Source organism: Petromyzon marinus, chromosome 25, assembly GCF_048934315.1.
Source record: "Petromyzon marinus isolate PM22_M1 ecotype Great Lakes invasive population chromosome 25, UKy_Petmar_22M1.pri1.0, whole genome shotgun sequence".
In the NCBI taxonomy this organism is placed as follows: domain Eukaryota; kingdom Metazoa; phylum Chordata; class Hyperoartia; order Petromyzontiformes; family Petromyzontidae; genus Petromyzon; species Petromyzon marinus.
The window spans coordinates 18,798,186-18,825,640 of record NC_133691.1 but is presented as its reverse complement, the minus strand read 5'-3'; the positions used below and the strand labels follow the sequence as shown (position 1 = coordinate 18,825,640).

General features: G+C 45.1%; 1 long non-coding RNA gene across 1 annotated transcript; it reads left to right on the top strand.

Annotated features, from left to right (window-relative positions):
- The first annotated feature begins 18,515 nt into the window (after positions 1–18,515).
- On the top strand, positions 18,516–24,065 carry LOC142929118 (uncharacterized). Its single transcript, XR_012945273.1, has 4 exons — positions 18,516–18,704; positions 22,155–22,315; positions 23,000–23,075; positions 23,805–24,065. It is a non-coding gene; the product is annotated as an uncharacterized LOC142929118 (long non-coding RNA).
- Positions 24,066–27,455: the final 3,390 nt, after the last annotated feature.

Sequence of the window (27,455 nt, the reverse complement as noted above, 5' to 3'; positions counted from 1 at the left end):
TCTTACGCTAATGTTACATCCCATCTGTCCAATATAACATCTGCCACATAAGCCATTAATCCAATACACACCATCCGTTGACAGCTTAGGCAATTCATCTTAAGTACAAGATACTATTTTTTTAATTTTGTGTACCGTGCCAAATCTTACTTAGATGTTTAGATTTTTGCTTTTCAAAAAACTCGAGCTAATTTCTCAATTACTCCCACGATATATGGTATTTTAATTGTTTAATAACCTGATTCATCAGTATTGCTGTTCGATCTTGGTTTAGCATTCATTGCTGTTAATTATTTGAGCATTTTCTTTGGTTCTTTCGGTAAAGTCACGTAGAATGAGAATAAAATAATAAATTGATAAAATATCAATTTATTATTTGATAAAATATCAATTTATTATTTTATTCTCATTCTACGTGACTTTACCGAAAGAACCAAAGAAGATGAATATTGCAGTCACGAAAGCTTTAAATCGATATTTGAGCATTATTGTAGACATTCAATCGTAGCGTTTCTTTGACATGTTCAATCTCTCTCCCCAGACATTCACCATCTGACACTGTTTTAGCCAGATGTATGAGCATCTTGATGAGAGAGGTTTTCTGTACGGGGTGATGATGCGAATCTGCATTCAGATAGGCATCAGTATGCGTTCCCTTTTGGTAAACGCTGTGTGTGTTATTTTACCATTTAGGCCTCGTCCGATAAATCACCTCTCCCAAGGAAATAAGTATTTAGAGGCCACACGGGACCGGGGGGGGGGGGGGGGGAGTTTATCGTTGTGTCTGTTGCTGAGAGCAGATAGCGCGCAATGGAGAGCTTGCTCAGAGCGGAGCTGGGCACGTACTCGGCGAGGACGCTGGGCGCTTCGGCCAGTGGAGGCTGCATCAGCACCGGGCAGAGCTACGAGACGGGGCGCGGACACGTGCTCACCAAGATCAACGCCAAGAGCGGGGCACCCTCCTCTACGCCTCCTCTACGCCTCCTCACCACCTCACCTCCTCTACCCTTCTCCTCGCCTCCTCTACGCCTCCTCACTACGCCACCTCACCACGCCACCTCACCTCCTCACCACGCCACCTCACCTCCTCACGCCACCTCACCTCCTCACCACGCCACCTCACCTCCTCACCACGCCACCTCAACACCTCACCACCTCACCTCCTCTACCCTCCTCTTCGCCTCCTCTACACCACCCTGCATTCTTGCCTCAACCTTCATTCATTCAGCCCTGTCATTAATGTATCACTTTTTTTTAGCTGCGACTACTAGCTAATTTGTCAGTTACTCCCACGATATATGGTATTTTAATTATTTAATAACCTGATTCAGCAGTATTACTGTTTGATCTTGCTTTAGCATTCACTGCTCTGTTAATTTGAGCATTATTGTAGACATTCAATCGTAGCGTTTCTTTGACATGTTTAATCTCTCTCCTCAGACTTTGACCATCTGACACTGTTTTAGCCAGATGTATGAGCATCTTGTTGAGAAAGGATTTCTGTTCGGGGTGATGATGCCAATCTGCATTCAGATAGGCATCAGTATGTGTTCCCTTTTGGTAAATGCTGTGTGTGTTACTTTACCATTTAGGCCTCGTCCGAGCAAAATATCCAGGAAAGGGAGTGTGTTATTCACCTCCATTTCCATGGTGAACTGGATGGCCGGTTTTTGTGAATTGAGATGATTTAGACATTCATTCATTAAGTGTATCCTTCCCATGTCGCCAGACAACCAAAGTGTCATCTACATATCTACACCAAAAAGTGGGTTTTAATGTACTTGAAGCAAGTGCTCTTGCAACCCGGGGGTTGAGGACCCCTGTGTTAGAGGCCACACGGGACGGGGGGGGTGGGGAAGTTTAACGTTGTGTTTGTCGCTGCGAGCAGACAGCGTGCAATGGAGAGCTTGCTCAGAGCGGAGCTGTGCACGGACTCGGCGAGGCCGCTGGGCGCTGCGGCCGGTGGAGGCTGCATCAGCACCGGGCAGAGCTACGAGACGGGGCGCGGACACGTGTTCACCAAGATCAACGCCAAGAGCGGGGCACCCTCCTCTACGCCTCCTCACCACCTCACCTCCTCTACCCTCCTCTTCGCCTCCTCTACACCACCTTGCATCCTGGCCTCAACCTTCATTCAGTCAGCCCTGTATCACTTTTTTTCGCTGCGACTACTAGCACCACCGTGGTGAATGTTGCAGTGAACTTCCCCTCGTTGATTCCCCCCTCCACCCACGTTAAGGGACTCGGTCTACCAGACACTTTGACCGCTTCGTCTCATCCACTCCGCGTTCAACCACCGCGCCTCACTGCAGTTCACAACAACGCACTCAACTAAACAACTCGGTCACCCACTCATCCAGTCACTAACCCAATCACCCTATCACACATTCATCCAGTCACTAACTCATCCAGTCACTAACTCAATCACCCTATCACACACTCATCTCGTCACTAATTCAATCACCCTATCACCCACTCATCCAGTTAACCACTCATCCAGTCACCCACTCATTCAGTCACCCACTCATTCAGTCACCCACTCATCCAGTCACCCACTCATTCAGTCACCCACTCAATCACCCTATCACCCACTCATCAAATCAGCCACGCATCCAGTCACCCACTCATCCAGTCATCCACGCAATCACCCTATAACCCACTCATCCAGTCACCCACTCAATCACCCTATCACATACTCATCTAGTCACTAATTAAATCACCCTATCACCCACTCATCCAGTCACCCACTCATCTAGTCACCCACTCATTTAGTCACCCACTCAATCACCCACTCATCTAATCACCCACGCATTCAGTCACCCACGCATCCAGTCACCCACTCATCCGGTCACTGACTCAATCACCCTATCACACACTCCTCCACTCGTTTACTCAAACACTCACCCATTTACTCACCCACCCACTCACCACCATGCAGGTCACCTCACTCTTCTTTTCAGATTTATCAGTTTGCACTGCTCCACTCTGGAATCCACTCCCGGTCTTCCTGTTTTCCCAAACTCTTGCAACAATAAACTTGATCAATTTAAGGAACGCGTTTCTTTGATCTTAATTATCTAATTACTCATTGGACAGTTATGTATTATTATTTTTTATTGTTACTGGCCGTTTGGCGTTTTGTATTGTGTGGGGTTTGCATCGCTGTCAACCCCTCATCAGTGCCTACCTTATTACAGAACAATTCAGACCTTGTTGGTCACCCCGTGCCCCTTATAAGTCCCATGACAAGGGAGAAACACACAAATAAACTTAACAAAAATGTTGCCCGTATTGAAACGGCCGTCTGCCGTATGGACCTGACAACTCACTTTCCCCCAACAGAATACGGGTAAACCGTGTGGGTTGGCGGCTATGGGTTTTGTTGTGTTTGCGAGTCCAAGTTATAGGACTGCACCCTGGGTTGTGCGTGGTTTTCATTGGTGGGAGATTCCCTTCGCTGTGTTGCACGCCAGTGGCTGGGGGCTGCCTGGGGCTAGTGACGTGTAAGCCGGTCCCAATGTGCACCGGCAAACATTTACCGCCAGGTGGCCCCAGTGTTTATTGCCCGTCTCCACGTGGATACCTGAAACCCACGTCAATCCACTGCTGGATGAGTCCCGCAATGAAGATACAATCAGTACATCCACTTTGCTTTTGGACACCACCTGTTCCATTGGCGGCCGAATGCGAATCTAAATGTGCATACGTTAGAGACTGGTTAATGCGCATAAAAATCAAACCAATTGACCTACGACATTTGCCCCATCAACTTTTGTAGAATTTTAGATGTGCATTACAGCTACTTTAGCCGGATGGTTGTGGTGGCTTTGTATGCCTGTAATCCACGACTACGTGGAGGTGAGGGTTGGTGGATCACAAAAATGTTGCGACAACTCCCACCCCTTGGTCGTCAAGGAGGTAGAGAAGGCGGTGTCGAATAATGTGGACTCCGCCTGTTCCATCTGTAGATTTGTGATAGAGCGTTGGCCCCCCATTTGCTTGGATTTCTCCAGGTGCTCCGATTTCCTCCCACATGTAAACACTCATTAATCTTGATTTGAAGCTTTCGTGACTGCAGGAATCCTTACTCTTTGGTTCTTTCGGTAAAGTCACGTAGGTAGAAAAAATAATAATGGATCACGACGTTTCGATCGCCACACAAGCAATCTCACTGAGTCTCAAGACTCTTGTTCAGGAGGGGCCTGACAACTTTTCGCAGGAGTAATTTGGATGTTTGGCTAGTACCAGTTACATTGTATGTTGTTGTTGTTTTGCTGTGGGAGTAAACCCATACAGAGAAAGGGACCAGAATGAGGAAAGCGAAGCCAGGCAGTCCTTCAGAAGATGTCATGCACGGGCGTGACCACTGCACCACCCTGCCGCCCAAACAAATGTAATTTAAATAATGTACAATACTGGCAAATAAACCCTATTAGTATCAACTGAATTTGTGGACAATGTGGCACGTGTATAGCTGCATCGGTGTTTCTAAAAGTCGTGTTCAAATTGCTTATTAAAAATATTATAAAGAACAGGTTTCTCACCTCTGGTTTCATTTGACTTACCGGTTGTCCTCATTATGTGTGTCACAGGTAATATGGCAAGGAAAATATGCAGCACGAGTTGTAGGATTAGGGCAATTATGGTGACACACGTGACCCCCTCTACACAAGTAACAGCTGAGAGTCAATGCTGGGATGTTGTGCGATTGGTGCAAGCGACACATCATTGTGTTTTGATGTTGAGCTGTTAAAATTGCACTGTTGTGAGGTGAGGTCAAGGCCGATAACTGCTTCCAGCGGTGTCAAGATCAGCATTTTGAAGAGGCTCGCGGAGGATGATACTGGGCACTGGGGTGCAGTCTCCCTCCATGAACAACAGAGGGCAGAGGATCGACGCTCACAACAATAATTGGCGGAGCGCCGGGCGTATAAAAGACAAAGTTGGAAGAAAGTTTATCTCGGGGAGGTAACCCACAACACCTGGGTCTGTCCCGCGTGTTCACACGATAACGCGTTTTCACTACGTTGAGATTTATAAGGGCACGGGGTGACCAATAAAGTATGAATTGGTCTGTGATAAGCTCGGCCCTGATAAGGGGTTGACAGATATGAAATAATCGAGCAGACAGACACGGGCCTGACTTCATCCACAGATGCCTTGTTGAGTCTCTAATTTTTAGGATTCTGCTTGAGATGTCTTGCCAATTCCTCAGCAAATAATGTGTACGTGTGAGTAACCAGACCTACCTGAGATCTCACGCCTCGTAGAGAGCCAAAATAAATATCGTACGTTTATAGATTGCTCGGTAACCTCCGTTCCATGCTGCCATCGACTGGCCAAGAATGTGGCCTGTAGATGCTGCCATCTGCTGGCCACTGATGTAGATGGCAGCATGTAATGTGGTGAATTGCGGTCGTTGAGATGAGTTTTGATTGGTGAGATGAGTGAGGTTGGTGCAGTGGATGAGATGGGTGCAGTCAGTATGGTGACTGTGTGGTTGGTGTGGTGAATGTAGTGGGTGGTGTGGTGAATGTAGTGGTTGGTGTGGTGAATGTAGTGGTTGGTGTAGTGAATGTAGTGGGTTGTGTGGTGAATGTAGTGGTTGGTGTGGTGAATGTAGTGGTTGGTGTGGTGAATGTAGTGGTTGGTGTGGTGAATGTAGTGGGTGAGATGAGTGTAGTAGGTGTGATGAGTGCCATTTGTGCGGTGAGTGGAGTTGGTGTTTGGTGAGTGAGGTGAGTGTGGTGTGATTGGTGAGGTGTAATTGGGGTGGTGAGGCGGGTGAGGTGTCATTGGTGAGGTAAAGTTGGTGAGTGTATCAGTGAGCACCTGGAGGATTCTCCTCCACGGTCGCCTTTGTCTCCCCCAGTAGCGGTGTTCACTCCACTCCTCACCAGGAACTCATCTGAGGCTGAGTCGACCTCACACTCTCTCACTGTCTCACAACAACAACAACCGCCATTCGCCACTAAGTGGCGGTGATGTCACCACGACGCTTGTGCCAGGCCATGTGCACCTTGAGGCCACGTGAAGTGTCGAACGCCCGCTGGCAGGAGGTCACGGGGCAGATCCAGGTGGTGCCACGGGTCGACTGACTGAGATGACTGAGATGACTGGCTGATGCACCACCTGTGCCCCCTGCTCACACTCACGCACGCGCACTCACTCACAAGCGCGAGTTCGCGTTTTCAGGCGATATAAAATAATTTATATTTCATGCCAGTTGGTTCTGAAGGGCGGCTGTTTGTAATTTGGGCGTTCGTAAGTCGAGGACTGTCTGTAAATAAAGATTCCGATTGTGGGGCTTTCACCGTGGGATGAGCTTGGCCCGATCCGCAGGGGCGTGGCTTGCACGACAGTGGGCGGGGCATAGCCGCGACGGGCGTGGCTTATCCAGGAAGTGGAGACCGCGATCGCCGGACTGCAAGCCAGACAGAAGCGCGCTCCTTTTAAAGTTAACAACAACATTGTTAAATGTAAGTAGCGCCTCTCTACTTTATTATTGTTTTATTTGTTTAATACATTACTTGTGGTGCCGTGAGTCGAGTGAAATCAGTCAATAACCTTGCTAGACATGGTTAATCTTTTAATAAGGGGCGCCGCGGTGTCGAGATGTTAACTACCTCGCTAGGCCTACAGCAGCGTGGAGGTTCCATCGAGACCCTGACGCCTGCTCTGTATTTGTTTATTTTTTTCCCCTGTGGTCGCGTAGATTCTTCTCCTGGTCCTTCGGTTTTCCCCTCCACATTTAGAAACGTGAGTTTAGAGTACTTGACTGCTATAAATGTCCACATGATAAGCCACTTTCGTTGAGCTATCATTTGTGTCCAGGTCGCTTCTGATAAGAGTTATATAGATCAGTGGGCCTTACCTGGTTAAATAAAAATAGTTTATAGTTTAGTTTATAGTTCATAAGAACTCGTGACAAGGGTCAGTGTCTACTTCAAATATTGTTCAGGCTCTGGAGACCTCCAAAGTTATTCGTGATTCATAATAAAGGTTCTTGGGTTAGATCGCGTTTATTTATAAATGTGTCGTAACCCTCCACCACCCGACACGGCCAATCAGCAAAAAAGTGTCACGTTGACAAAGACAAATAATTCACTACTTCAGCCCACCGGTGTGTTGAAGAGTTAATCCACATTTACAGTTTGAGTACGACGTTTCGCTGGTAAATACTTCCAGCATCATCGGGCAATTCGCCAGAATGGTAAAGCCCTCGCTTGCTCCCGGTTTTATATAGGGCAGCAGGGTGACGTCATCACTTAACTCATCAGGTGCAGTGATTAGAGGCGGAGGGGGGGGGGTGTAATGTAATTATATAATCGATTAGTAATCAGTCATTGGTTATGATTAGTAATGAGTTGTAGATTAGTAATTCTTTAAATCAAAATGTAATGTGTATTATTTAATAATACGCTTCCAGGCCGCACTAAGCCGGTAGCTGTCAGAGCGATTAAAGTTATTCTTGTTCCTCTCAATTTCAATGGATTCTCTAATTAGTCTTTGCCAGTAATAATTAGTTTTACACACCACTGCAACATTGTCAAAATCAATTGAGTGTCCTTGTTGACAAGCATGTTCTGCCACTGCCGACAGTTGTGTTTGAGATAATTTAATATTTCTCTGATGTTCTTTTAGTCTTACGCTGATGTTACGTCCCGTCTGCCCAATGTAGCAGCTGCCACATGAACAATTAATCCGATATACACCTTCTGTTGATAGTTTAGGTAATGCGTCTTTAGTGCAATATACTAGTTTTTGAATTTTGTGTACTGTACCAAATCTTACTGTAATGTTTTGCTTTTGCAAAACACGGGCTAATTTGTCAGTTACTCCTGAGATATATGGAATTTTTATTGTTTTAACAATCTGGTCGCTTTCAGTAGTATTGCTTTGCGATCGTGATTTGGCATTCAGTGCTCTGTTAATTTGAGCATTATTGTAGCCATTCTGTCGTAGTGCGTCTTTAACGTGTTTAATCTCTCTCACTAGACTCTCACCATCTGACACTGTTTTCGCCCGATGTACGAGCGTCTTGATAAGAGAGGATTTTTGAGCTGGATGATGATGTGATTCTGCATTCAGATAGGCATCAGTGTGCGTTTGCTTTCTGTAAACGCTGTGTGTTATTTTACCGTTTAGGCCATGTCCAAGCAAAATATCTAGGAATGGGAGTGTGTTATTCACCTCCATTTCCATGGTGAACTGGATGGCCGGGTTTTGTGCATTGAGATGATTTAGAAAATCATTAAGTGTATCTTTACCATGTGGCCAGACAACCAAAGTGTCATCCACATACCTAAACCAAAAGGATGGTTTTAATGTGCTCGAGGCAAGTGCTCTTATTTCAAAGTTTTCCATGTACAAATTTGCTATAGCAGGGGATAAAGGAGAACTCATTGCTGCTCCTTCCTTTTGTTTAAAGAAATCCCCTCTCCATAAGAAGTAAGTGTTATTTAAACAATGGCCAGCAAGTTTCGGAATATCTTTTTGTAAACCGGTATTCTTTACTAGTGTATCAAGTAATTTAAGCGATTCGTCCACTGGAACCTTAGTGAATAGAGAAATCACATCAAAACTTACCAGAATATCATCAGGAGTAAGTTTAATATCTTTAATCACATTCACAAGATGTTCTGAATTTTTTATGAATGAAGATGTCTTACCGATGTAGGGCTGTATTTGTTTGGTTATATATTTTGCTAATTGATATGTGGCAGAGCCAATTGTACTGACTATGGGTCGTAATGGGATGCCGATTTTATGGATCTTTGGTAGCCCATAGAGTCTAGGTGGTTTTGAGGCCCTTGGCTTAATTAGGTATTGCTCATTTTTAGGGATTAATGAATTTGCAATTATTGCAGTGGTCTTACGTTCTAAAGTATTAGTGGGATCTCGTTTAATTTTAATGTAGGTACTTTCCTCTAGTAAATTTCTAATTTTATTATCATAATCGGCTCGTGACATCACTACAGTAGTGCGGCCTTTATCAGCTGCTAGGATTTGGATATCCTTATTTACACGCAGCTCTCTTAAGGCTTTTGCCTCGTTAGAGCTAATATTTACTTTTGGAACTTTGCTATTCTCAATTATTTTAGCAACCTCATGTCGTGATGTTATACATTTGGTTCGTTTTGAGCATAATCGCGACCTTATATAATTATGACGTGATGCACACGCTGAATATACGCACACAAACATCGTGTACACGTGTGTCGTGCCCTCTATTGTCCACATAGACGGCTTGTGCTGACGAGAGAACGGTCTTAATGTACAATGTCGTGACATGTATCAGCCCTTTGTCGATCCAGCGTTTTGATAGAGGCCTCCCCCACACCATGTCGTTCGTGGGAGTTGTTTAACCATACTTCACCATGCCGGTCAATGCGGGTTTGGTGAAGTGAGGAGGCCCAGAAACTTGTATATGCAGATACGAGTTTGCCTGTGCTTGCATCTGCAGAATTACATTCTCACACATCTTCAAGTATAGTTTAATACTTCTAAAATGCATTAATTATTGAGGATTCCATAAAGTACTGTGGTAAAAAGAAAATAACTTGATTTGAATACTTTGTTGAACAGGGAATGCTTTGAGTTTGTGGGTTGAATCCATTAGTGCGGAGTTGTGTTATTTCCCCATTTGCAAGGTGGGGTCTCTCTGGGTTCCACTCACACAAACATCTCAATGCAATGGGACCTTTCTGAAAATGCAGTACTTAGACTCAATGAAGCTTTCCTGGGTAACTATTTAACATTGTAATAATTAGCATGAGAGATAATGACGTTCACGTATAAGTGCCATTAATAGTACTATACTGTACTTTTATTGAAGACTATTTTACGTAGTTGTTTGTAAAAAAAGTGTCTTTATGGAGATTGCAAGTCAGAGTGTTGTGAATAGTGGAGTGAACGTGTGGTGCAATCATTATATTGTTGGTGTGTATATACAGAAAGGCCTATTTGGTGGGTAACATTAGGAAAATGGAGGTAGTTGGTCATTGTTGTTTAGAAACAAAATATTATTTGGGTGGATAAGAGGAGTAAAATCGTACATGATAGGAACTGCAATATTGTGGAGTTCTGGTATAATGAGTTGTAGTATATATGAATCTTATGTCACCTTAAGTATGCCTTTGTGAGTACACTCGTGACACGGGTGTCATGCGCGTGACCTTTGTCTTTGTTTCAGATGTGCGAGAGCAACTCCGCTGTGAGTCATGGTGGTGCTGGGAGAATTGCCTTTACCATCGATGGCACTTCATCAGCACCCGTCTCAACCCCACCTCAATCCGGTAGAGTTACAAGACCGAAAAAACTTATCTCTTGTGACGTCTGTGGGAAAAAATTCCAACTGGCATGGTGCCTAGAAGCCCACGTAACAACGCACAAAGAGACCCATGACCAATGGTGCCGCATATGTGGACAAAGGTTTGAACAGCTAGGAAAATTTAAAAGGCATGTGAAGACCCACGAGAAGGATTACGTGATAAAGGGTGCACCAGGCTTGGTGAATAACGGCAGTTTTGCCAATGCGGTGTTGAATCCACCATCGCCCTATGAGATGTGCTCAGTCTGCGGAGTTTTATGTCCTATTGAAATCCTGAAAACTCATGAAAGTCTTCACGCACAGTTCTTGTACAGACCGAAGCCTGAACATGATTACGCTTCGACAAAAGATAGCGGCGTTAAGATAAATGACATGAAATCCAATTTTCCTGAATGCTTTGGCCTAGTTCCACATCAACAAACTGCTTCACCAGTCAGTGAGAATAAACCATACGCTGCTCTCGATCCTATTACGAGCATGAAAGTGTTGATGGCCTTGCAGCAGAAGAAGAAGGAAAAGCGACGTAGACCTAAGTCCATTAAAAGAAAGAAGACCACCACCAGCGTCACCAATTGCAGCAGTAGCAACAGCCAGAATTCGGACATCAAGAGGATGGACTGCACGGAAGCAGGAGGCTGCGTGGAGCGGAACATCCCCAAGGTGGATGAACCCAACCTGGCACCTTTCGGTACGTCCGAGTAATGCACACACTACATTTCATTTGGATGTAATTCATAATTTCACAAATTAGTTAATGTACGCATATGTTGACCATATCTGTATGCCTGCGCTGAGGAGTCTAGAGATCTGATGTGGTGCTGCTCGGATGTTGGGTTAAACCATGAAACTCTGGGTTTCAGTCACCGAGCCATGATTAAACTGGATTCTCATTGATGGTCTTATCCAGTTACCAAACACTTCTTCCAGCAAACACTTCTGATGTCGCGTGATGTGTAGGAAATTGCAATAACCTCCTAGTGGATAAAAAACGGTCACGAAGGGATGTCATGAGCAGTGCAATGATATCTTCTTCCACGAGCTGTTCCCTTACATGAGGTGGTTCACTGCTGTGTGAGAGTTGCACAGGGATACTTCATCTCATGACATGGAGCCAATAGCACCATTGGAAGGAAACTGAGAAAAATACATTGCTTGACAAATTCCAAAAATTATCTATTTCTTAACCGGGGTAAATATTACTTAAACAAGTGGGTAAATTTAGAGAACATTTTTGAATGTATAGACCGAGTCATTTCCACGATGGGAATTTCCTCTTCATTGTACTCACACCTAACTTCCATGTGTATTTACTCGATCTATTGCAGGTAATTATTGTGTAATTAATGAGCTGTTATAGAATAATCTGGCTCAACCACCTCAATGTTAATTATAGTTGTTGCTCTGCATCAACATCAACCACACGAAGAAGTGCAAAATGTTGGGGCTTCAAAATAAGCCCCAAAAATGTATTATGATATTTTTCAGGAAATCAGTATCTTGCTTTTCTACTATTTGTACGTATGTTGAACTTCTTTCGTACCATACGTAGCCAACCGTGCTAATCGGAGGTATTTGTTGCTGGCCATTTGGCATTTTGGGCCTTTGGGCCTGTGCTCAGCAACCGTGATTGATAAAACGTCCCATATACATAGTAATGCTATGGCATCCACTGCATGGTGATAAATAAATTATGTATTAGCGCGTGCGTGTGCTCAACGGTGGATGTCTTGTGTTCCAGAGGAAAAGCCCTTCCCGTGCAGTGACTGCTCGTACGGAGCGATGCAGAAGTCGAAGCTCAAGAGACACGTCCTGAGCGTTCACCACGTGCCCTTCGATAGCGCGCTGGACTCCGACTGCCCCAAGAAGAGAAGGCGTCTGGCTGGGTGCCGAGACCACGGCTCAACTCTGGATTTGGAGCGCGCACGATGCTCACGGAGAACTCCCTGATCATTTATTTCATCCTGAGGCTGAGGTACCACGTGTGGGGCGATGAACTCAAGGTTTTGTGCAGCGGACATTTCCATGATGAAATTTCGTCACGTTCACTGCTGCGAGGTTACATCTATTGCCGTATATTTTTAGTCAATTGCTGTATTTTATGGTATACAATATATTTAATAAATTGTCCTAATTTCATAACCCATCAGGTGCAGAAATCAGAGGCGGGGAGGGGGATTATTGAAATTATATAATTGATTAGTAATCATTTAATTAGTATGTTTCCTCTATAAGTAATGATAAATGTGAGATGTCTTCTTCTTCCACGCGTTTGTTCCACTCACGTGGGGTCCGCCGTCCTTGCCACCTCCACACCGCCCCGTCCCGCGCCATCTCTCCCTCCGCTCCTCGGGCCACCACGTTTGACCGCATCACCACATCGCCCCACGTCTTCTTCTTCTGCCTTCATCTCCTCATCTTACAATTACAATTACTTAATAATACGCTTCCAGGCCGCACTAAGCCTGTAGCTGTCAGAGAGGTTAAAATAATACAAATTTTCTCAGTTTCAATGGATTCTCGAATTAGTCTTGACCAGTAATAATGAGTTTTACACAACACTTCATCGTTATCAAAATACATTAAGTGTTCTTGTTGGCAAGCATGTACTGCAGCTTACGACAGTTATGTTTGAGAGTGTTTAATATTTATTTGGTGTTCCTTTAGTCTTACGCTAATGTTACGTCCCATCTGTCCAATGTAACATCTGCCACATAAGCCATTAATCCGATACACACCATCCGTTGACAACTTAGGCAATTCATCTTAAGTACAAGATACTATTTTTTGAATTTTGTGTACCGTGCCAAATCTTACTTAGATGTTTAGATTTTTGCTTTTCCAAAACTCGAGCTAATTTCTCAATTACTCCCACGATATATGGTATTTTAATTGTTTAATAACCTGATTCAGCAGTATTGCTGTTCGATCTTGGTTTAGCATTCAGTGCTGTTAATTATTTGAGCATTTTCTTTGGTTCTTTCGGTAAAGTCACGTAGAATGAGAATAAAATAATAAATTGATAAAATATCAATTTATTATTTGATAAAATATCAATTTATTATTTTATTCTCATTCTACGTGACTTTACCGAAAGAACCAAAGAAGATGAATCATTGCAGTCACGAAAGCTTTAAATCGATATTTGAGCATTATTGTAGACATTCAATCGTAGCGTTTCTTTGACATGTTCAATCTCTCTCCCCAGACATTCACCATCTGACACTGTTTTAGCCAGATGTATGAGCATCTTGATGAGAGAGGTTTTCTGTACGGGTGATGATGCGAATCTGCATTCAGATAGGCATCAGTATGCGTTCCCTTTTGGTAAATGCTGTGTGTGTTATTTTACCATTTAGGCCTCGTCCGATAAATCACCTCTCCCAAGGAAATAAGTATTTAGAGGCCACACGGGACCGGGGGGGGGGGGGGGGAGTTTATCGTTGTGTCTGTTGCTGAGAGCAGATAGCGCGCAATGGAGAGCTTGCTCAGAGCGGAGCTGGGCACGTACTCGGCGAGGACGCTGGGCGCTTCGGCCAGTGGAGGCTGCATCAGCACCGGGCAGAGCTACGAGACGGGGCGCGGACACGTGCTCACCAAGATCAACGCCAAGAGCGGGGCACCCTCCTCTACGCCTCCTCTACGCCTCCTCACCACCTCACCTCCTCTACCCTTCTCCTCGCCTCCTCTACGCCTCCTCACTACGCCACCTCACCACGCCACCTCACCTCCTCACCACGCCACCTCACCTCCTCACGCCACCTCACCTCCTCACCACGCCACCTCACCTCCTCACCACGCCACCTCAACACCTCACCACCTCACCTCCTCTACCCTCCTCTTCGCCTCCTCTACACCACCCTGCATTCTTGCCTCAACCTTCATTCATTCAGCCCTGTCATTAATGTATCACTTTTTTTTAGCTGCGACTACTAGCTAATTTGTCAGTTACTCCCACGATATATGGTATTTTAATTATTTAATAACCTGATTCAGCAGTATTACTGTTTGATCTTGGTTTAGCATTCACTGCTCTGTTAATTTGAGCATTATTGTAGACATTCAATCGTAGCGTTTCTTTGACATGTTTAATCTCTCTCCTCAGACTTTGACCATCTGACACTGTTTTAGCCAGATGTATGAGCATCTTGTTGAGAAAGGATTTCTGTTTGGGGTGATGATGCCAATCTGCATTCAGATAGGCATCAGTATGTGTTCCCTTTCGGTAAATGCTGTGTGTGTTACTTTACCATTTAGGCCTCGTCCGAGCAAAATATCCAGGAAAGGGAGTGTGTTATTCACCTCCATTTCCATGGTGAACTGGATGGCCGGTTTTTGTGAATTGAGATGATTTAGACATTCATTCATTAAGTGTATCCTTCCCATGTCGCCAGACAACCAAAGTGTCATCTACATATCTACACCAAAAAGTGGGTTTTAATGTACTTGAAGCAAGTGCTCTTGCAACCCGGGGGTTGAGGACCCCTGTGTTAGAGGCCACACGGGACGGGGGGGGTGGGGAAGTTTATCGTTGTGTTTGTCGCTGCGAGCAGACAGCGTGCAATGGAGAGCTTGCTCAGAGCGGAGCTGTGCACGGACTCGGCGAGGCCGCTGGGCGCTGCGGCCGGTGGAGGCTGCATCAGCACCGGGCAGAGCTACGAGACGGGGCGCGGACACGTGTTCACCAAGATCAACGCCAAGAGCGGGGCACCCTCCTCTACGCCTCCTCACCACCTCACCTCCTCTACCCTCCTCTTCGCCTCCTCTACACCACCTTGCATCCTGGCCTCAACCTTCATTCAGTCAGCCCTGTATCACTTTTTTTCGCTGCGACTACTAGCACCACCGTGGTGAATGTTGCAGTGAACTTCCCCTCGTTGATTCCCCCCTCCACCCACGTTAAGGGACTCGGTCTACCAGACACTTTGACCGCTTCGTCTCATCCACTCCGCGTTCAACCACCGCGCCTCACTGCAGTTCACAACAACGCACTCAACTAAACAACTCGGTCACCCACTCATCCAGTCACTAACCCAATCACCCTATCACACATTCATCCAGTCACTAACTCATCCAGTCACTAACTCAATCACCCTATCACACACTTATCTCGTCACTAATTCAATCACCCTATCACCCACTCATCCAGTTAACCACTCATCCAGTCACCCACTCATTCAGTCACCCACTCATCCAGTCACCCACTCATTCAGTCACCCACTCAATCACCCTATCACCCACTCATCAAATCAGCCACGCATCCAGTCACCCACTCATCCAGTCATCCACACAATCACCCTATAACCCACTCACCCACTCATCTAGTCACCCACTCATTTAGTCACCCACTCAATCACCCACTCATCTAATCACCCACGCATTCAGTCACCCACGCATCCAGTCACCCACTCATCCGGTCACTGACTCAATCACCCTATCACACACTCCTCCACTCGTTTACTCAAACACTCACCCATTTACTCACCCACCCGCTCACCACCATGCAGGTCACCTCACTCTTCTTTTCAGATTTATCAGTTTGCACTGCTCCACTCTGGAATCCACACCCGGTCTTTCTGTTTTCCCAAACTCTTGCAACAATAAACTTGATCAATTTAAGGAACGCGTTTCTTTGATCTTAATTATCTAATTACTCATTGGACAGTTATGTATTATTATTTTTTATTGTTACTGGCCGTTTGGCGTTTTGTATTGTGTGGGGTTTGCATCGCTGTCAACCCCTCATCAGTGCCTACCTTATTACAGAATAATTCAGACCTTGTTGGTCACCCCGTGCCCCTTATAAGTCCCATGACAAGGGAGAAACACACAAATAAACTTAACAAAATGTTGCCCGTATTGAAACGGCCGTCTGCCGTATGGACCTGACAACTCACTCCCCCCCAACAGAATACGGGTAAACCGTGTGGGTTGGCGGCTATGGGTTTTGTTGTGTTTGCGAGTCCAAGTTATAGGACTGCACCCTGGGTTGTGCGTGGTCCTCATTGGTGGGAGATTCCCTTCGCTGTGTTGCACGCCAGTGGCTGGGGGCTGCCTGGGGCTAGTGACGTGTAAGCCGGTCCCAATGTGCACCGGCAAACATTTACCGCCAGGTGGCCCCAGTGTTTATTGCCCGTCTCCACGTGGATACCTGAAACCCATGTCAATCCACTGCTGGATGAGTCCCGCAATGAAGATACAATCAGTACATCCACTTAGCTTTTGGACTCCACCTGTTCCATTGGCGGCCGAATGCGAATCTAAATGTGCATACGTTAGAGACTGGTTAATGCGCATAGAAATCAAACCAATTGACCTACGACATTTGCCCCGTCAACTTTTGTAGAATTTTAGATGTGCATTACAGCTACTTTAGCCGGATGGTTGTGGTGGCTATGTATGCCTGTAATCCACGACTACGTGGAGGTGAGGGTTGGTGGATTACAAAAATGTTGCGACAACTCCCACCCCTTGGTCGTCATGGAGGTAGAGAAGGCGGTGTCGAATAATGTGGACTCTGCCTGTTCCATCTGTAGATTTGTGATAGAACATTTGATTGGATTTCTCCAGGTGCTCCGATTTCCTCCCACATGTAAACACTCATTAATCTTGATTTGAAGCTGTCGTGACTGCAGGAATCCTTACTCTTTGGTTCTTTCGGTAAAGTCACGTAAGTAGAAAAAATAATAATGGATCACGATGTTTCGATCGCCACACAAGCAATCTCACTGAGTCTCAAGACTCTTGTTCAGGAGGGGCCTGCCAACTTTTCGCAGGAGTAATTTGGATGTTTGGCTAGTACCAGTTACATTGTATGTTGTTGTTTTGCTATGGGAGTAAACCCATACAGAGAAAGGGACCAGAATGAGAAAAGCGAAGCCAGGCAGTCCTTCAGAAGATGTCATGCACGGGCGTGACCACTGCACCACCCTGCCGCCCAAACAAATGTAATTTAAATAATGTACAATACTGGCAAATAAACCCTATTAGTATCAACTGAATTTCTGGACAATGTGGCACGTGTATAGCTGCATCGGTGTTTCTAAAAGTCGTGTTAAAATTGCTTATTAAAAATATTATAAAGAACAGGTTTCCCACCTCTGGTTTCATTTGACTTACCGGTTGTCCTCATTATGTGTGTCACAGGTAATATGGAAAGGAAAATATTACGCAGCACGAGTTGTAGGATAAGGGCAATTATGGTGACACACGTGACCCCCTCTACACAAGAAACAGCTAGGATTCATATTCTTGGTTCTTTCGGGAAAGTCACGTCGAAGGGAAACAATAAAATAATACAAATATAAAACAATAAAATTCTCGCGACCTTTTGATTGCAACACAAGCAATCATCATCAGGTGTGAAAACCACAAGAAAATTTGAAAGAACCAAGAATATGAATCTCTGCAGTCACTAAAGCTTTAAATCAAAATGTAACAGCTGAGAGTCAATGCTGTGGTGTTGTGCGATTGGTGCAAGCGACCCATCATTGTGTTTTGATGTTGAGCTGTTAAAATTGCACTGTTGTGAGGTGAGGTCAAGGCCGATGACTGCTTCCAGCGGTGTCAAGATCAGCATTTTGAAGAGGCTCGCGGAGGATGATACTGGGCACTGGGGTGCAGTCTCCCTCCATGAACAACAGAGGGCAGAGGAGCGACGCTCACAACAATTATTGGCGGAGCGCCGGGCGTATGAAACGCAAATTTGGAAGAAAGTTTATCTCGGGGAGTTAACCCACAACACCTGGGTCTGTCCCGCGTGTTCACACGATAACGCGTTTTCACTACAACGCGTTTTCTCCGTCACAACGCGCTTTCTGAGCGGACTACTTTCTTGAGCTGCGCGGTTGAGCGAGATGAGACGGTAACGCGGCGGCGTCCCCTCAAGTTATTTGGACCCCCATCTTACCGTGCGTGGACATTATTATTTACGGGAGGAAAATAGTTTCCGCTTAACGCGACACTTTTCAGGAACGCATCTACCGCGTTAAACGAGGACTCGCCGCGTACAGGTGCCGCGCACGCTGTATCGACCCTGGAGAAATCCGAAGCGCTATGAAGCTCTTGTTCACAGACGTCCAGTAAGGGGCGGGTGGTGTTGGTGGTGTGGGCGTCACCACGTGACACACAGCTTGTCCGTGGAGTCGATCGTGAGGGTGCCGACGTCGCCTAGGCAACGCCGCCCCACCTCTGGCTCTGCTGCTGCTGCTGCCTCGCTCTGTGCACGCGAGGCGCCAATCCGTGACGCGGGCACTGTACGCGTTGCGTCACCGTTCACCGTGGGGGGCGGCGGGGCCTCAGCTACGTCACGTCGTGTACAGTGGCACATTAATATTGACACTTTTACTCGTGTTTATGTGCCTCGTTATTAAAGGTGAGTTTAATAATAATCATGCTGCTGCTACACAATGTGTGCATTGATATATACGTACAGTTTATGTGTTTAAACGCGATTGTAGTTTATGGGCCCTTGAGGGATTTTTCGCCTCGTGTGAGGTTTTTATGCGCAACCTTAATTATTGCGCTTTTGTTAATCGTTAACATTTGGTCAGGAATAATGCACTTAAGATAAATGTTCTGGCGACGATATTTTGCAAAACAGACGATGGCAAAATTTCGATTTAAAGCTTTCGTGACTGCAAGGATTCATCTTCTTTGGTTCTTTCGGTAAAGTCACGTAGAATGAGAATAAAATAATAAATTGATAAAATAAAATAACACAATAATATTCTCACGACGTTTTCGGCCACAACACAAGCGGCCTTCATCAGGTGAAGGGGACGAGACTGTCTGATGAAGGCCACTTGTGTTGTGGCGGAAACGTCGTGAGAATATTATTATTTTATTTTATCAATTTATTATTTTATCTTATTTTACGTGACTTTACCGAAATAACCAAAGAAGATGGCAAAATTGTGTATATATTGTGCGATATGTGCCACTGAAACGGCAAGAAGTCAATAACAATGACTCGTGTTGAGTGTTTAATATGCAAGCAATGGGCCCACCACACGTTCGTTAATGTTATAATGGAAGCAGTGAAATTAATGAAAATCTTTTGCTCTGCCATTTGATTTTAAATTACGACTCTTCAAAGAGCTTTGGTTGTAGTAAGCAATATTTGAATTTGTTTAAGCGACCTGTATTCTCTTACAACATGTTTTATATTCCTAGGCATTAAATTTGTACTAAAGATTCAGACTAATTGTAAATCTAATGGGACCACTGTAATCGATGTCCGTTAATATATGTAGGCGTGGTAAGGTTTCGAGACGCACTCTGCGATGCGTGAAACGCAGTCCGTGTCCTTCCTCATCCATTTGTCTTCATTCCAACGTCAACTTTGTTCTGCCGGTCTCTCTCATTAAGGCCACATGGCCACACTGTGTCTATTAGTTCTTGCAAGCTAAGCTGGAGTCAGTCTCTCTCATTAAGGCCACATGGCCACACTGTGTCTCTTAGTTCTTGCAAGCTAAGCTGGAGTGAGTCTCATTAAGGCCACATGGCCACACTGTGTCTCTTAGTTCTTGCAAGCTAAGCTGGAGTCAGTCTCTCTCATTAAGGCCACATGGCCACACTGTCTCTTAGTTCTTGCAAGCCAAGCTGGAGTCAGTCTCTCTCATTAAGGCCACGTGGCCACAGTGTCTCTTAGTTCTTGCAAGCTAAGCTGGAGTGAGTCCCTCTCATTAAGGCCACATGGCCACACTGTGTCTCTTAGTGCTTGCAAGCTAAGCTGGAGTTAGTCTCTCTCATTAAGGCCACATGGCCACACAGTGTCTCTTAGTTCTTGCAAGCTAAGCTGGAGTCAGTCTCTTTTCAACATATGTCCCACCAAATTCTGTATTAATAATGTTCCAGTTTCTCTATATGTTTTTAAATTTAGATTTAAATTAATCTACATTTTAAAATCCACAAATCTGGCTGCCTCCTGATGATGCTGGTTGTAATTACTGGCGAAACGTCGTACTCAGATTGTTAATGTTGTGGCTTTGCTCTCTAACACACAACCGGTGTGCTGTACTAGTAACGAATTGGCATGTTCTGTTTAAGTGACAAACCTTACTAATTGGCTGTGTCGGGTGGTGGTGGGTTTACCGACATTTTTTTTTATATTTACGCGATCTTACCCAAAAAACCTGTATTATGTAAAAATACATTTATTTTCCTCCTTTCTTTTTGGACAGTTTAAAATCTCTAACGTTTTTCAAATTGTTCTGATGTACAGTGCTACATTTCAAATTACTGTCATGTTTGCAACGGGTTGTTTAAAATATATTTAAATGGTGTAGATTCATGTTTAAACTCGCTTCGAATCTGCATTCATCATTTTCTTCTTAAGCAGTCCGTAACCACAATTGGTACATCGATGCATGACCCATTTGATTATGGTTTGTTGATCTTAATTTATCAATTAAAATGTTATTGAGTGTGCCAAATCCTAAAGAGTGGCGTTTGAGTCGACCTTATTTCATATTCACATCTGAAACGCCTGTGCACATGAATGTAATCCAGTTACACACTCTCCTACTTGTTCATCAACTCTCTTCGTGGTGTAGATTTGATGGCTTGTATAGCAACCATAATCAAACACAACAAGTCCGGGTGACTCATGATCCATGATTCACGATGCCAGTGGGCCAGGTTTCACTCTCAATTCTCTACCTGTGTGGCATGAATAAAACACACCTGTAAATTTGACCTGAAATGATTGCACAACAATTGCCCCGCCTTCATGCGATGTTTATCCTCCACTGTTTATCTGGCTTTGACCTGAATTATATAAAAGTGCGGCTGTGCAACTGCTGTAGAGTCACATTGGTATAAACGCATTTTACAATATGAACAGCGCATTGAAAACGCGTACTATTTTAAGTATTGTTTAACAAGTGTGTTTACAAATCCACACTGAGAAACACGATGATTGACAGAGGGGAGTAGATTATGTTTTCGATAGTGTATTTAAATAGAGCTACTGTAGGTAAGTAGTTTTCAGTTTTAAAGGCATAGTTTAACAAGTCAACACTTGCCACCATCCTTCAAACCCATTGGTGAAAAAGACCACAGTTTATGTTTACATTATAATATGTTTACATTATATATAATATATAATATAATGTTTACATTATATATAATATAATGTTTATATATAATATATAATATAATGTTTACATTATAATACATTGTTTACATTATATATAATATAATGTTTATGCAAAAGCCGGAGACTTATGGGACCCCGGGGTCCCACCATAAGGTTCATATGAATGGTTACCTAATAACTTTTGAAACACGGTAATCGCTGTGAAGTGCAGTTTCCAATTCTTATTGTTGACTCAATCTCTCTGGCCTTTCTATGCAATATGAAGAAGGGTCATTGCCCGAAACGTCACTTATCGGATTTTTTCCCTTTTTCAAGGCACCAGTGCTACTGATGCATGAATTTGTTTGGTATTTGAAATGATACGAAGGCTCAGCAAGTGATTCCTTGCAGACATAAACAGAAGCGATACGCGCCACCCCAGCCACCCATGTCGCGAATCAATCGATTATCGCGATTGAGGGCTCGTGAATAAATTCTAGATTCAACGCCTTGTTTTAAAACGTGAACACAGCCGGCTCTAGTGACTGGAGTGGGTGGGTGTTGGACAATGTGAAACAATGACACGCAACGTATACAAATCAAAAACATAAATTCTTACGCACGCGATCCGGTGTGCATATCGCGATCTTCAGGATGAATGATCACGTCCGAATCAATGCGTCGTCGTTGCTCCCCTAGCATGCGCTCTGCGTAACCCGCTCGTGTTGTTGTTGTTTGCGGCAGAGTTTAGGACCTTCGTGGCCAAGAGCCGCAGCTCCCGAGGCAAAGGAGTGATGGCACGCTTCAAGGTGCCGGACTTGCTGAAGCATCTCATGGAATGATACGGGGCTCCGGATATTCACGATCTGGGCATCCGTATCACCAGCATACCTCTGGGCATTTCCGTACGTGCCGTGCCTGCGTGTACGAGCGTGTGTGTGTGTGTGTACGTGTGTATGCATTGCGTCGCTTGTTGACTGCGAATTGTATTATTATTGGATGCCTCAAGTTATACTCTTTGGTTCTTTCGGTAAAGTCACGTAGGTATAAAATGAAATAAATCACGACGTTTCGGGCGCGACACAAGCGTCCGTCATCAGGTGGGAAAGCCTTGGTGTGCTGCTGAGGCAGACTGTTTTAAATGGTTTGAAATGTGTGTAGCCCATGGGTCGTAAAGAAGTGGCCAGGGCTAGTGATGTTAACGTGAGAAATTAGCGTGTAACTGTAAGGTAGGAAAGCGGCCTCCTCCTCGATTTTACGTGACTTTACCGAAAGAACCAAAGAGTGTGGATTCCTGCAGTCGCGAAAGCTTCAAATCAAGATTGGCTCAAGTATGTATTGTTGTTGCCCTTGAGGGGGTTTACTTTCGGAATTAAATGCGTTCTGGAATTGCTGACACACAGCCACAACGTACGTGTCGCTGTGTTCACACCTGAGAGTGACACTGCATCAGCCTTTTACCAATATTCCCCCGCCCCTGCGTTTGCCTTACACGGCCACAATGCTGAGTTATCCTCAGTTGCTCAGGCACACAAGTTTCACACCTGTCTCCCTGTCAAGTGAATGTGGTGTATCCTTTTGTCATGCAGTCTGAGACAGACTTCCAACACGACTTCAGTTTTGGGGGTGCAGTGCTGCGACAAGAGCACTGAAGTAACTGCTCGTGTAAGTACATCATGTTAATATATCGTATTGAAGGCTGAGGCCTATTTTACTGTACCGCTCCTTACAGAAATCTTCTTTCCCGAGTGGTTGTGCATTTGTCGCTTGTTTCAGAGGTTCGCGATTCGATCCCAGGAGTCGCCCTAGTTAATATTGCGGGTGTATTATCCAAAACTGCATTTCTATATGCTTCACAAATAATGTAAAAAAATAAATCCCGTGTTATTAATGAATGAGGAGGACATGTGTGCTGGCGTCAGAATCAAAATTTGCAAATCTAAACAAGTACTCAGAAATGACTGGATTGGGTAAAACCACATGTATATATGTTGAACATCTTTCGCACTGTACATAGCCAACTGTGCTAATCGGAGGTGTGGAGGACAACAAACTGAACACAAAAAGCAGTTCTAAAGAAATTGTTTTCAATCTAGATTTAAAAGTGCATAGCTCCAATGGCTTCCTAATATCGGAAGGAAGAGCATTCCAGTTGGCCACAGAAGCCCATCTGAAAGCGAGTGATGCGGTGACTGTCTTTGTTCGATGGCTTGCCAAAAGCCACTGCTGCTAGGATGATCCACCAATCCCATCTCTCGATTGCAATCGTGCATTAGCTGCACACCTTGCATTCGCTGTTGAACCACTCGTCCATCACGTGTTCCATCATCGCAACTACAGCACTGCCCTGCACCTGTGGCCGCCACAGTTGCTAACATTGTGTTGTTTGTTTAGGTGATCGGCAAGGCCCAGAAAGGCGAGCGGGAGGCGATGGACCGTGGGCTGGCTCGCATCGAGTGTGACATTAAGCAGGAGGTGGAGGGCTGGCCACACAAGATCAAGAAATACCTGTTGGAGTCGTTCCCCTTGCCAGGGACGAGCGCCGATCTTCGCCGACAGTTCACGACACAGCCGGCGGCCGAGATGGTGCTGCAGGTCTTCCAGAACGCCGAGGACATCTTTGTGAATAAGCTGAAGAAGGTGGGGCCATGGCGTCTGGACTTAATGCAACAAAATTACCTTGCGAGAACATTCATGCATTTGCTTAGATTTGTCAAAGATTTTCCATAATACATTTGTCCTCGGAATTATTTAATAAGTGATAATCGCCATACGTTTCAAGTCTGTGGATACTTCCACCATTATCAAAAGACTTGCTCTACCACTGAATTAACACTCCTCTATAATATTTAGGGCCATCGCTTTCACAAAATTCAGTCACACGTTGAAACAAAAGTAAGGGGGGGCATTGAAATCGGTCGGACATCTATGCATGTATCACCCTCTATTTGTCCCAACAGAGTGATATGGCTGCACGTGGTTTGGGTCCTTTGTTGTTTCTACCGACAGTGTGTGCAGGACTTCCTGGGGCAGGTGAAAGGGGACACGCCGGCCCGGAATATGTTTCAGTTGGCCCTGTGCTGTAGCTCCCTCGAGACTCCTCGCGACCTCGTGGTCAAGGAGAAACCGGCCGCGTTTCTCGGCAACATCAGCACTCCCGACACCAGACCGCCGCCTACTCCGGGGAGTAAGGAGACAAATTTGCATATACAGTAGACTCGATTATCTGCGCTAATGACGTGGAGGATGGCTGCGGATAATTAAAAATCTCGGATGATCCAAAGATGTCTATTTTTTGCGGATCTCTATGCCACAAACTAACGATCAACCGATCGATGCACGTGCTGGGTGATAACACTTTCCTGCTAATTTGACCAAGTCCAATATCGGCTCAACTTTCATGTGACGGACATTACTCTCACGTTCAGAGTGGGTTAGAATGTGCTTCCCTTTACTCTGTAGACCAGAGGTCACTAGAAGCGATGTCAGAGGTAGCTTTGTGAAGTTCTCTTCTGTGGGCCATTCTCCAATAGGACGGGTTCCGCTGCTCCGTGAGAGATCCGAGTGGATACTCCGTCTCATGACACGATATCGAAAGCACAATCTGAATAAAATGTAGTTTCTCGTATTGTACATAAGGGATCAGACCACGGAGGACTGTCAAAATGCTGAGTGTGATCTTGAAATTTATCCTGGACTGGTTCGGGGGATAGTTGAACAATTTGAATATTGGGGCGATATCGTCTTGCATACGGGTGTGAGAAGTCTGCCAGTGGTTTTTTGAGTCCATCATCTAGATTTTTGGGTTAGATCATGTATACATGCACTAAATAATACGCGTTAATATGCACTATTTACGTGACCTAATCCAAAAATCTCTATTATGGATAATCATTGGTCGCGAAGGCCTTCGTGTTAAACTTGTTTTTTGAGTCATCTGGAGAGTGATGATGAAACTTATCGGGAGGCCGTAGATGAGACGTGGGGGTGGGGGGGCAGAGAGAGAGTTGCAGTTGTTGAGCCTATTGGAGCGAGTTACAGCATCGTTGTCCTCTCCTACAATGGCATTGCTTGTCTCCTTCGCAGAGGCAGTAGCCGAGCATCTGGTCCGTCTGCTGAGCCACGTAAGTAAGATGGCAAAGCCCCCGAGCCTATCTGCGCTGTTACGCGTGGAGAAGCAGCTTGCCGAGCATTTTGACTCGTGCGACCTCCCCAGCCTGGGCCTCGGCTCCTTGGACATCCTCCATCGCAACGCCCAGGTGCGTACGTGGCGTGCGTGAGCCCACCCGCCTCCAGCTGGTAAGAGGCAGTACAGCAAGTAGGTGTACGACACTGCCCGTGCAAAGTTTGAGTGTACTTACCGCCTCCGAGTGGCGCTCAATGTTAAGTTTGTTTCCAAAATTGTGCGCGGTAATATTAGTTTATTATTACGAACTTAAAACTCATTTGTCGATAACTCGAATACGTTTAAGCGTTATGTAATCACTGCCAATGCAGAGCACAACAAAGTGTCACGTAAGATGCATGGGTTTTCTCTTGTCACTCTTAAAAAATATCTGTGAATTTGGCAAACATCCCAAAGGTAGATATTGAAAATCACCGTTAAAATTGAGTGTACAGCGGTGACATTCAGATAACATTTATGATAACACTATATATGCAAAGTGGCCAGGTGGCTCAGATATCAAAGCGGTGCGATGACAATAATTAGATTCTGGGCTTGAATCTGGATTTTGACCGCTTGGGTTGAAACCGAGGTCTCAAGTCTTATCAAGTCGATCGTCCGAGCCCAGTCACCAGCGACTGCACAAAATTACAGTCTCATTAAACTTGGGTTTTGCACTTCATTTTCCTAATTCCATCTCTGAGAATAACAATTTCAGCTTGACTCTCGTGCGCCGCACAATCTCATAACACAGCTAATGTGAAAGTGTTGGCTCCTATTGTGTACAAGATAAAAGGCCACCCATCGCATTTTATGACATAGGGCCTGCACGGCTATGCGAGATTTACGCATGGATGATTTATTTGTCTCTTGACATTACGCCGATAGTGCATTTGGAAAACTAAAATTGAGAACGAATTTTGTGTTAATTTGCAAACTTAAATCTGTAATATTTAATCAGTTTTTGTGCACTGCATTGTGAGATGCAGCTCCATGCGTATCGTTTAGCTTTAAGCCGGTGTTTGTCTTGCGGTCGCCTCGGTGTCAACCAACTGATGTTGACGGATTTGTTGTGTCTGTGGTAGCTGTTGGAGGAGACTGGGGTTGTGATCTCTGCCCTGGGTGGATCTGGAGCCACAGCGGGAAGCTTCTGTCCAAAGCGCGACGAGCTGCATGGAGTTCATCCACCAGTGCGGCAGCCTCGACACCGCAGCGGTGAGACACGGGCCCCAGTAGGGGCCACAGGGGCGGCTCAGAGATGGGGATAAGGATTTGGAGATATAGGGCGCTCGCGTAAATAAACTCTTCAACTCAAAGCGCCTTACAGCAACGTCTCATCTCAACCATTCCATTGCTCTACGGCAGTCTACCCGAGGGGACCCCCCCCCCAATGGCAGCTGTTCCTATTTGGCACGTGGTGCACGCACTACCGGCCTGTGAATGGACATGTCTGCCATTCGGGAGCGATGTTTGATTTTCCTACGTGGTTTTTTCCCCGGTAAAGTAATTTGCAAGTATTTGATCTGATTTGGCAAATTTGGAACATGATGCGGTTATACGTGGCCAATTCAATTTTTTTAATACGGCGTCACAGGATTATTATCATACATTGTGAAACAGATCTCTTTGTTTGTGGTGAATAAACTGGCAACATTAACCAGGGCGGATGCTGGGCTTGATCCGAGAACCACCACTCGGCCATGTTTCCATAAATTTGTGCAGTCACATTAACGCTGTTCACGTCGTACGCAATGGACACTTTATTATTAGCACCACCTCTGGACCTGTTTGGCTCCTGGTCCATTTTGAGAGGTCTTGTAAGGGCGACGTATTACAGTTTGATTTTATATCGGCACAGCAAATGGCCAATGGAAAACCAC